The sequence below is a fragment of the Oncorhynchus nerka genome, linkage group LG11, assembly GCF_034236695.1.
Source record: "Oncorhynchus nerka isolate Pitt River linkage group LG11, Oner_Uvic_2.0, whole genome shotgun sequence".
In the NCBI taxonomy this organism is placed as follows: Eukaryota; Metazoa; Chordata; class Actinopteri; order Salmoniformes; family Salmonidae; genus Oncorhynchus; species Oncorhynchus nerka.
The window spans coordinates 54,613,542-54,625,610 of record NC_088406.1 but is presented as its reverse complement, the minus strand read 5'-3'; the positions used below and the strand labels follow the sequence as shown (position 1 = coordinate 54,625,610).

At 41.7% G+C, this 12,069-nt stretch overlaps 1 long non-coding RNA gene and 1 pseudogene across 1 annotated transcript; both read left to right on the top strand.

Annotated features, from left to right (window-relative positions):
* The first annotated feature begins 225 nt into the window (after nucleotides 1-225).
* LOC135574002 (uncharacterized) lies at nucleotides 226-8,276 on the top strand. The gene is made up of 4 exons (XR_010465109.1): nucleotides 226-329; nucleotides 1,629-1,772; nucleotides 2,234-2,350; nucleotides 8,114-8,276. It is a non-coding gene; the product is annotated as an uncharacterized LOC135574002 (long non-coding RNA).
* Nucleotides 8,277-8,595: 319 nt separating this feature from the next.
* On the top strand, nucleotides 8,596-9,816 carry LOC135573884 (NLR family CARD domain-containing protein 3-like; annotated as a pseudogene).
* The last annotated feature ends 2,253 nt before the right edge of the window (nucleotides 9,817-12,069 follow it).

The following is a 12,069-nucleotide window of genomic DNA, read 5'->3' as shown; positions in this document are numbered from 1 at the left end:
CTATTACTTGTGCTAATAGTATATGCTAATTATATTCTGACCCACCGACTTTAACTCAGATTTTTTTTTTCCCGAAGCCAAATCTAGTTGACGAACCCTGTTTTATAGTATGCCATGTCCTTTACTGGCCAATGGTTAAACTGCTGTTATGTTTATGGTATACAATGGTGTTTTGTCACTAAACTTTGACCAGATATTACTGCATCCAAAGATCAACTGTACCTAGAACATAGATACAGAGACACTTGTCATCAGGAAGGTGCTCTCTCAGCACAACGGAAAATATCTCAATGACTAGACATGTTCTGGTTGTGAATTCAGGCTACAAGGTAAGAATCTTCCCAGGGATTATTGTAAAGTGTGTAGAGACATTAAATGTCTGGTGTTATTTTAGTATAGTGAATGACAGTAAAACACTCAGGTCTAACAGTCCATTTCACCTGGGACAGCTACGTGACAGTTCAGTCATACAAAATGACGCTAACTGGGCGTAGTCAATTCAAATTCAAAAATATATTATTCACACAACTTTTTATACCATTTGTATATCGGGATTATTTTACAATTTGTCAAAATATTAATGTATCATAGTTCTAAATCATCTTTCAGAATATCAGAACATATGTTGTTTTCTAAATTACAATGAGCTCCTGCTTCCTGTGTAATTTGGTATGAAACCACTGAACATACTTTTCTTAACATTGCTGTTATGAACTGAATTCAGTAACAGCATAATAATAGCATACAGGGTACCTGTTGAACAAAGCAACATACTAGAATGAGAGAAATTATTAAAAGAGAAAGTGAGACATTATTATTATTAATATTATATTATTATATATATATTGTTATTATTATTGTGGACAAAAGGTGAAAAATATAAATCACGACTACATGTTCATTAAATCACCTGACTTTTTGAATGAATCTGTTAGTAAATGTTTTATTTCTAAGAGGTAATGAATAAAAGAGAACATATGACCTTCAACAATTAGTTGTCACTATGTTAACCACAACCAACATGCTGTATCTCTGTTTAGTTGTCATTGTGTTAACCACAAACAACATGTTGGATCTCTGTTTAGTTGTCACTGTGTTAACCACAAACAACATGCTGGATCTCTGTTTAGTTGTCACTGTGTTAACCACAAACAACATGTTGGATCTCTGTTTAGTTGTCAGTGTGTTAACCACAACCAACATGCTGGATCTCTGTTTAGTTGTCACTGTGTTAACCACAACCAACCTGCTGGATCTCTGTTTAGTTGTCACTGTGTTAACCACAACCAACCTGCTGGATCTCTGTTTAGTTGTCACTGTGTTAACCACAACCAACCTGCTGGATCTCTGTTTAGTTGTCACTGTGTTAACCACAACCAACATGTTGGATCTCTGTTTAGTTGTCACTGTGTTAAGCACAACCAACATGTTGGATCTCTGTTTATTTGTCAGTGTGTTAACCACAACCAACATGTTGGATCTCTGTTTAGTTGTCAGTGTGTTAATAACCACAACCAACATGTTGGATCTCTGTTTAGTTGTCACTGTGTTAACCACAACCAACACGTTGGATCTCTGTTTAGTTGTCAGTGTGTTAACCACAACCAAAATGTTGGATCTCTGTTTAGGGGTCAGTGCTCTAAAATGAGTCTCTCTGGAGAGAGAGAGGAGGGGGGCCCTGCCTCTAAAATGAGTCTCTCTGGAGATAGAGAGGAGGGAGGCCCTGCCTCTAAATGGAGTGTCTCTGGGGAACATGGCACCAAATCTAAGAGGTGAGGTGACAGTTTTTTAAATAATTTATGAAGCGTTTATTTCCAAAACGCTATATCCACCAATTTTACTCATTTGTGTTTTTTCATCAGAAATGAAGGCTGATGGATGTGTAAAATATTATTGTTCTAAGATTTTAAATTCATAGATTTTACCATTTGACATTTTCCTGAGAACATCACAGCAAGATGAAATAAATATTGTTGCATTCTCCAGATTCTCCCATTTCATTTGCGCTATAGAGCCCCACAGTGGTGTCATAATACCCATAACACCTAGCGGTCAAACAGGGAAATGGTTCCAATAGTTTTTCAAACCACATTTACCTGGTTAAATAAAGGTGAAAAAATAAAAAAATAAAAAAATAAAAAAATGGATTGCTCTGAGAGTGAGGCAGATATATATTATTACTGTGTAAAACCTAGCAGTACTAATTGTACTTATTTTATCTGTTGTGTTGTAGCCCAATCAAGCAGGAGAGACCAGCCTCCCCTGTATCCAGCTGTGTGTCCATGAAGAGTGACAAGTCTATGGAGTTACCTATATACTTTAGCGAGGGAGACCTTTCTACTGAACAAAGGTAAGAAGAACTCATGGGTCATGGTCAGTGAGTTAAACAACACCGTCTCTAGTCATTCCTCCTCTCCTAATTTCCCATTTATTTTTGTTGTTTTCAAAATCCATAGGCTAATTCTTTTTTCCTATAGTCCTAAAACACTATTAAATAAACACAACATTCCCTGTGTGTGTGTGTGTGTGTGTGTGTGTGTGTGTTGTGTGTGTGTGTGTGTGTCTGTGTGTGTGTGTGTGTGTGTGTGTGTGTGTGTGTGTGTGTGTGTGTGTGTGTGTGTGTGTGTGTGTGTGTGTGCGTGCACTCCCTGGTTGAGGAGATGTAATCTCTATCCTGATTGTCTAGTCACTTTTACCCCTACCTACATGTACATATTACCTCAATTACCTAGAATACCTGGTACCCCTGCACATTGACTCAGTGCTGGTACTCCTTATAGCCTCATTATTACCTCAACTACCTGGTACCCCTGCACATTGACTCAGTACTGGTACTCCTTATAGTCTCATTATTACCTCAACTACCTGGTACCCCTACACATTGACTCAGTACTGGTACTCCTAATAGTCTCATTATTACCTCAACTACCTGGTACCCCTGCACATTGACTCAGTACTGGTACTCGTTATGTCCTCATTATTATCTCAACTACCTGGTACCCCTGCACATTGACTCAGTACTGGTACTCCTTATAGCCTCATTATTACCTCAAATACTTGGTACCCCTGCACATTGACTCAGTACTGGTACTCCTTATAGCCTCATTATTACCTCAACTACCTGGTACCCCTGCACATTGACTCAGTACTGGTACTCCTTATAGTGTCATTATTACCTCAACTACCTGGTACCCCTGCACATTGACCCAGACTAACCTTCTGAAATATAATGTGTGGTCTTATGCTCCCATCTATTGGAATTATGTAGCAAATGCAGAAGTACTGAATAATGTGTAATTCCTTACTAAAGTGGTATTTACTCAGAATTGCAAAATTTAAAATTGTCTAGTTCATTTTAACACTTACAACCATAAAATCACAGTTACATTTAACATTACATTTAAGTCATTTAGCAGACGCTCTTATCCAGAGCGACTTACAAATTGGTGCGTTCACCTTAAGACATCCAGTGGAACAGCCACTTTACAATAGTGCATCTAAATCTAGTAAGGGGGTGGGGGGTGAGAAGGATTACTTTATCCTATCCTAGGTATTCCTGAAAGAGGTGGGGTTTCAGGTGTCTCCGGAAGGTGGTGATTGACTCCGCTGTCCTGGCGTCGTGAGGAAGTTTGTTCCACCATTGGGGAGCCAGAGCAGCGAACAGTTTTGACTGGGCTGCGCGGGAACTGTACTTCCTCAGTGGTAGGGAGGCGAGCAGGCCAGAGGTGGATGAACGCAGTGCCCTTGTTTGGGTGTAGGGCCTGATCAGAGCCTGGAGGTACTGAGGTGCCGTTCCCCTCACAGCTCCGTAGGCAAGCACCATGGTCTTGTAGCGGATGCGAGCTTCAACTGGAAGCCAGTGGAGAGAGCGGAGGAGCGGGGTGACGTGAGAGAACTTGGGAAGGTTGAACACCAGACGGGCTGCGGCGTTCTGGATGAGTTGTAGGGGTTTAATGGCACAGGCAGGGAGCCCAGCCAACAGCGAGTTGCAGTAATCCAGACGGGAGATGACAAGTGCCTGGATTAGGACCTGCGCCGCTTCCTGTGTGAGGCAGGGTCGTACTCTGCGGATGTTGTAGAGCATGAACCTACAGGAACGGGCCACCGCCTTGATGTTAGTTGAGAACGACAGGGTGTTGTCCAGGATCACGCCAAGGTTCTTAGCGCTCTGGGAGGAGGACACAATGGAGTTGTCAACCATGATGGCGAGATCATGGAACGGGCAGTCCTTCCCCGGGAGGAAGAGCAGCTCCGTCTTGCCGAGGTTCAGCTTGAGGTGGTGATCCGTCATCCACACTGATATGTCTGCCAGACATGCAGAGATGCGGTTCGCCACCTGGTCATCAGAAGGGGGAAAGGAGAAGATTAATTGTGTGTCGTCTGCATAGCAATGATAGGAGAGACCATGTGAGGTTATGACAGAGCCAAGTGACTTGGTGTATAGCGAGAATAGGAGAGGGCCTAGAACAGAGCCCTGGGGGACGCCAGTGGTGAGAGCGCGTGGTGAGGAGACAGATTCTCGCCACGCCACCTGGTAGGAGCGACCTGTCAGGTAGGACGCAATCCAAGCGTGGGCCGCGCCGGAGATGCCCAACTCGGAGAGGGTGGAGAGGAGGATCTGATGGTTCACAGTATCGAAGGCAGCCGATAGGTCTAGAAGGATGAGAGCAGAGGAGAGAGTTAGCTTTAGCAGTGCGGAGCGCCTCCGTGATACAGAGAAGAGCAGTCTCAGTTGAATGACTAGTCTTGAAACCTGACTGATTTGGATCAAGAAGGTCATTCTGAGAGAGATAGCGGGAGAGCTGGCCAAGGACGGCACGTTCAAGAGTTTTGGAGAGAAAAGAAAGAAGGGATACTGGTCTGTAGTTGTTGACATCGGAGGGATCGAGTGTAGGTTTTTCAGAAGGGGTGCAACTCTCGCTCTCTTGAAGACGGAAGGGACGTAGCCAGCGGTCAGGGATGAGTTGATGAGCGAGGTGAGGTAAGGGAGAAGGTCTCCGGAAATGGTCTGGAGAAGAGAGGAGGGGTCAAGCGGGCAGGTTGTTGGGCGGCCGGCCGTCACAAGACGCGAGATTTCATCTGGAGAGAGGGGAGAAAGAGGTCAGAGCACAGGGTAGGGCAGTGTGAGCAGAACCAGCGGTGTCGTTTGACTTAGCAAACGAGGATCGGATGTCGTCGACCTTCTTTTCAAAATGGTTGACGAAGTCATCTGCAGAGAGGGAGGAGGGGGGGAGGGGGAGGAGGATTCAGGAGGGAGGAGAAGGTGGCAAAGAGCTTCCTAGGGTTAGAGGCAGATGCTTGGAATTTAGAGTGGTAGAAAGTGGCTTTAGCAGCAGAGACAGAAGAGGAAAATGTAGAGAGGAGGGAGTGAAAGGATGCCAGGTCCGCAGGGAGGCGAGTTTTCCTCCATTTCCGCTCGGCTGCCCGGAGCCCTGTTCTGTGAGCTCGCAATGAGTCGTCGAGCCACGGAGCGGGAGGGGAGGACCGAGCCGGCCTGGAGGATAGGGGACATAGAGAGTCAAAGGATGCAGAAAGGGAGGAGAGGAGGGTTGAGGAGGCAGAATCAGGAGATAGGTTGGAGAAGGTTTGAGCAGAGGGAAGAGATGATAGGATGGAAGAGGAGAGAGTAGCGGGGGAGAGAGAGCGAAGGTTGGGACGGCGCGATACCATCCGAGTAGGGGCAGTGTGGGAAGTGTTGGATGAGAGCGAGAGGAAAAGGATACAAGGTAGTGGTCGGAGACTTGGAGGAGTTGCAGTGAGGTTAGTGGAAGAACAGCATCTAGTAAAGATGAGGTCGAGCGTATTGCCTGCCTTGTGAGTAGGGGGAAGGTGAGAGGGTGAGGTCAAAGAAGAGAGGAGTGGAAAGAAGGAGGCAGAGAGGAATGAGTCAAAGGTAGACGTGGGGAGGTTAAAGTCGCCCAGAACTGTGAGAGGTGAGCCGTCCTCAGGAAAGGAGCTTATCAAGGCATCAAGCTCATTGATGAACTCTCCGAGGAACCTGGAGGGCGATAAATGATAAGGATGTTAAGCTAGAAAGGGCTGGTAACTGTGACAGCATGGAATTCAAAGGAGGCGATAGACAGATGGGTAAGGGAGAAAAGAGAATGACCACTTGGGAGAGATGAGGATCCCGGTGCCACCACCCCGCTGACCAGAAGCTCTCGGGGTGTGCGAGAACACGTGGGTGGACGAAGAGAGAGCAGTAGGAGTAGCAGTGTTATCTGTGGTGATCCATGTTTCCGTCAGTGCCAAGAAGTCGAGGGACTGGAGGGAGGCATAGGCTGAGATGAACTCTGCCTTGTTGGCCGCAGATCGGCAGTTCCAGAGGCTTACCGGAGACCTGGAACTCCACGTGGGTCGTGCGCGCTGGGACCACCAGATTAGGGTGGCCGCGGCCACGCGGTGTGGAGCGTTTGTATGGTCTGTGCAGAGAGGAGAGAACAGGGATAGACAGACACATAGTTGACAGGCTACAGAAGAGGCTACGCTAATGCAAAGGAGATTGGAATGACAAGTGGACTACACGTCTAAAATGTTCAGAAAGTTAAGCTTACGTAGCAAGAATCTTATTGACTAAAATGATTAAAATGATACAGTACTGCTGAAGTAGGCTAGCTGGCAGTGGCTGCGTTGTTGGCACTACACTAATCAAGTCGTTCCGTTGAGTGTGATAGTTTCTACAGTGGTGCTATTCGGGGGCTAGCTGGCTAGCTAGCAGTGTTGATTACGTTACGTTGCGTTAAAACCTAGAAAAAAACTAGAAAATCGCTCTAGACTACACAATTATCTTTGATACAAAGACGGCTATGTAGCTAGCTATGTAGCTAGCTACGATCAAACAAATCAAACCGTTGTACTGTAATGAAATGAAATGAAAATGTGATACTACCTGTGGAGCGAATGCGACCGGCTTGTTGAGTGAGGAAGTTCTATTCGGTAGACGTTGGCTAGCTGTTGGCTAGCTAGCAGTGTGTCCTACGTTAAGGACGACAAATAGCTGGCTAGCTAACCTCGGTAAATTAAGATAATCACTCTAAGACTACACACTCTAAACTACACAATTATCTTGGATACGAAGACAGCAAAGACAACTATGTAGCTAGCTAACACTACACTAATCAAGTCGTTCAGTTGAGTGTAATAGTTTTTACAGTGCTGCTATTCGGAAGACGGTGGACGTTTGCTAGCTGGCTAGCTGGCTAGCTGCTGGGCAGATAGCAGTGTAGACTACGTTAGGACGACGAAATACGATAATTACGCAATTATCTTTGATACAAAGACGGCTATGTAGCTAGCTAAGAAGAAATTGCTAAGATTAGACAAATCAAACCGTTGTACTATAATGAAATGTAATGAAATGTAATGAAAAGTTATACTACCTGCAGACCGAAGCGCTCGGATGCGACCGCTCGCTCCAACCCGGAAGTGTTTAATTGCATAACAAACATAAATTGCATAACAAACAATGCAACTGACATAAACCAAAAACATCATACATTTAGTTAATCATATATATAAAACTATTTATTTAGATGGGTGACATTATCTGCCAAAGTAACACCCCTGTAGACAAAGAAGAACTCTCCAGTAGGTACCAAAACATTTAAAGGCCATTTTCTCAAAAGTGAGGTTACAAGTTTATCAATGTTCAAAGCAGAATTACTTTCCCATTGTTCCTCAACTTATGTGAATGATATACCATTTTCTAGCTCTGATTCTCTACTTTTATCCAATGTGAAAAACACAATTTCAAATGTTGCTACATAAGACCGAATCGGTCACAATTGACTATGTAAAACCTAGCAGTACTACTTATTTCTCTGAGAGTGAGGGAGATATTTAGCATTTAGCAAAAAAACATTATTATTTGTCTCTCTGAAGTGAAAACATCAAGTGACAGATTCTAAGCAAATACATGTCTGTCATTGAACAACTCATGCCACGATTAGATTTTGAAAAAACACACCAATCTCTTTCTTTAAGAAATAAAAGCTAATTTACATACATTTCTGAAAATGGTTATATAGCGTTTTGAAATGAAACTCTTCTTATGTTTCCCCATATGAGCTCAGAGTAGACGAGAGATGTAATGTTTGTCTCCTTTGTGTTGAAGTCCAACCAAGCAGGAGAGACCAGCTTCCCCTGTACCCATGTACACACAGTCCATGAAGAGTGACTGCTCTATGAAACATTCTATTCGTTTTAGTGAGGGAGACTTTTTTACTGAACAAAGGTAAGAGTAACTCATGGGTCATGGTCAGTGAGTTAAACAACACTGTTGCGTTCTGACCTTTATTTCCTTTGTTTTGTTATTTATTTAGTATGGTCAGGGCATGAGTTGGGTGAGTAGTCTATGTTTGTTTTTCTATGTTTTGGGGTATTTCTATGTTTCGGCCTAGTATGGTTCTCAATCAGAGGCAGGTGTCATTAGTTGTCTCTGATTGAGATTCATACTTAGGTAGCCTGGGTTTCACTGTGTGTTTGTGGGTGATTGTTCCTCTCTTTGTGTTTGCACCAGATAGGGCTGTTTTGAGTTCTCACATTTATTGTTTTCGTTATTTTAATCATGTATAGTTTTTTCTTCATTAAACAAACATGAATAATCATCACGCCGCATTTTGGTCCGCCTCTCCTTCAACTAAAGAGAACCGTTACAATTACATTTAAAAGCTGTAGCTAATGTACAGCTAAAGTAACTGTGTAACTGAATGATATTGTAGCAGCCTTAACACAACACCTAGTGATCTCATCAAGTAGCAGCAGGGATGTGTTGTGGTGATAATTTAGAGAGAGAGACAACATTAATAATACCATCAATAACACCAATAATAATATAATCAGTCACACCAGTCTAATGCATTATGAAAACATTTACACATTTATACAGCCAGTTAAGATAATAAATTATTATAATTGAAAAGTTTATAACAGTCCTACAATACAGTAGGCATTAAAACAGATGTAATATTAATATCCTCTGTGTTATTTCTTCATTCAGATAAGCTTGCTGTGATTTACCAACGTGAACTCAAATCTAATCTAAAGAAGAAGTTTCAATGTGTATTTGAGGGGATCGCTAAACAAGGAAACCCAACACTTCTCAATAAGATCTACACAGAGCTCTACATCACAGAGGGTGGAACAGGAGAGGTCAATAATGAACATGAGCTGAGACAGATTGAGACAAGAACCAGGAAACAAGCAAGACCAGAGACTGCAATCAAATGTAACGACATCTTCAAACCCTTAACTAGACAAGACAAACGTATCAGAACTGTGCTGACAGAGGGAGTCGCTGGCATTGGAAAAACAGTCTCTGTGCAGAAGTTCATTCTGGACTGGGCTGAAGGAAAAGCAAATCAGGATGTCAAATTTGTATTTGCATTCCCTTTCCGGGAGCTGAATTTGATGAAAGGGGACAAAAACACTTTAATTGAACTTCTCAATCACTTATCAATGGAAACCAAACAACCAAGAATCTCCAACTACGACAAGTACAAAGTTCTGTTCATATTTGATGGTCTGGATGAGTGCCGACTGCCCCTAGACTTCCAGAAGAACAAGATCTGTTGTGACGTTTCAGAGTCAACCTCAGTGGATGTTCTGCTGACAAATCTCATCAAGGGAAATCTGCTTCCCTCTGCTCTCCTCTGGATAACTACCAGACCTGCAGGAGCCAATAAGATACCTTCAGTGTGTGTTGACCAAGTGACAGAGGTACGAGGTTTCAATGACCCACAGAAGGAGGAGTACTTCAGGAAGAGATTCAGTGACGAGGACCTGGCCAGCAGAATCATCTCACACATAAAGACATCAAGGAGCCAACATTATTCACTGTTGTTGATAACACACCTTACCAACATTATTCACTGTTGTTGTTAACACACCTTACCAACATTATACACTGTTGTTGTTAACACACCTTACCTACATTATTCACTGTTGTTGATAACACTACTTACCTACATAGTTCACTGTTGGTGATAACACCACTTACCTACATTATTCACTGTTGTTGTTAACACACCTTACCTACATTATTCACTGTTGTTGATAACACACCTTACCAACATTATTCACTGTTGTTGTTAACACACCTTACCAACATTATTCACTGTTGTTGATAACACACCTTACCAACATTGTTCACTGTTGTTGATAACACACCTTACCAACATTATTCACTGTTGTTGATAACACACCAACATTATTCACTGTTGTTGTTAACACACCTTACCTACATTATTCACTGTTGTTGTTAACACACCTTACCAACATTATTCACAGATGTTGATAACACACCTTACCAACATTATTCACTGTTGTTGATAACACACCAACATTATTCACTGTTGTTGTTAACACACCTTACCAACATTATTCACTGTTGTTGATAACACACCTTACCAACATTATTCACTGTTGTTGTTAACACACCTTACCAACATTATTCACTGTTGTTGTTAACACCACTTACCAACATTGTTCACTGATGTTGATAACACACCTTACCAACATTATTCACTGTTGTTGTTAACACACCTTACCAACATTATTCACTGTTGTTGTTAACACACCTTACCAACATTATTCACTGTTGTTGATAACACACCTTACCTACATTATTCACTGTTGTTGTTAACACACCTTACCAACATTATTCACTGGTGTTGTTAACACACCTTACCAACATTATTCACTGTTGTTGTTAACACACCTTACCAACATTATTCACTGTTGTTGTTAACACACCTTACCAACATTATTCACAGATGTTGATAACACACCTTACCAACATTATTCACTGTTGTTGATAACACACCAACATTATTCACTGTTGTTGTTTACACCTTACCTACATTATTCACTGTTGTTGTTAACACCTTACCAACATTATTCACAGATGTTGATAACACACCTTACCAACATTATTCACTGTTGTTGATAACACACCAACATTATTCACTGTTGTTGTTAACACACCTTACCAACATTATTCACTGTTGTTGATAACACACCTTACCAACATTATTCACTGTTGTTGTTAACACACCTTACCAACATTATACACTGTTGTTGTTAACACACCTTACCTACATTATTCACTGTTGTTGATAACACTACTTACCTACATAGTTCACTGTTGGTGATAACACCACTTACCTACATTATTCACTGTTGTTGTTAACACACCTTACCTACATTATTCACTGTTGTTGATAACACACCTTACCAACATTATTCACTGTTATTTGTTAACACACCTTACCAACATTATTCACTGTTGTTGATAACACACCTTACCAACATTGTTCACTGTTGTTGATAACACACCTTACCAACATTATTCACTGTTGTTGTTAACGCAACTTACCAACATTATTCACAGTTGTTGATAACACACCAACATTATTCACTGTTGTTGTTAACACACCGTACCAACATTATTCACTGTTGTTGTTAACACACCTTACCAACATTATTCACTGTTGTTGTTAACACACCTTACCAACATTATTCACTGTTGTTGTTAACACACCTTACCAACATTATACACTGTTGTTGTTAACACACCTTACCTACATTATTCACTGTTGTTGTTAACACACCTTACCAACATTATTCACTGGTGTTGTTAACACACCTTACCAACATTATTCACTGTTGTTGTTAACACACCTTACCAACATTATTCACTGTTGTTGTTAACACACCTTACCAACATTATTCACAGATGTTGATAACACACCTTACCAACATTATTCACTGTTGTTGATAACACACCAACATTATTCACTGTTGTTGTTAACACACCTTACCTACATTATTCACTGTTGTTGTTAACACACCTTACCAACATTATTCACAGATGTTGATAACACACCTTACCAACATTATTCACTGTTGTTGATAACACACCAACATTATTCACTGTTGTTGTTAACACACCTTACCAACATTATTCACTGTTGTTGATAACACACCTTACCAACATTATTCACTGTTGTTGATAACACACCTTACCAACATTATTCACTGTTGTTGTTAACACCACTTACCAACATTGTT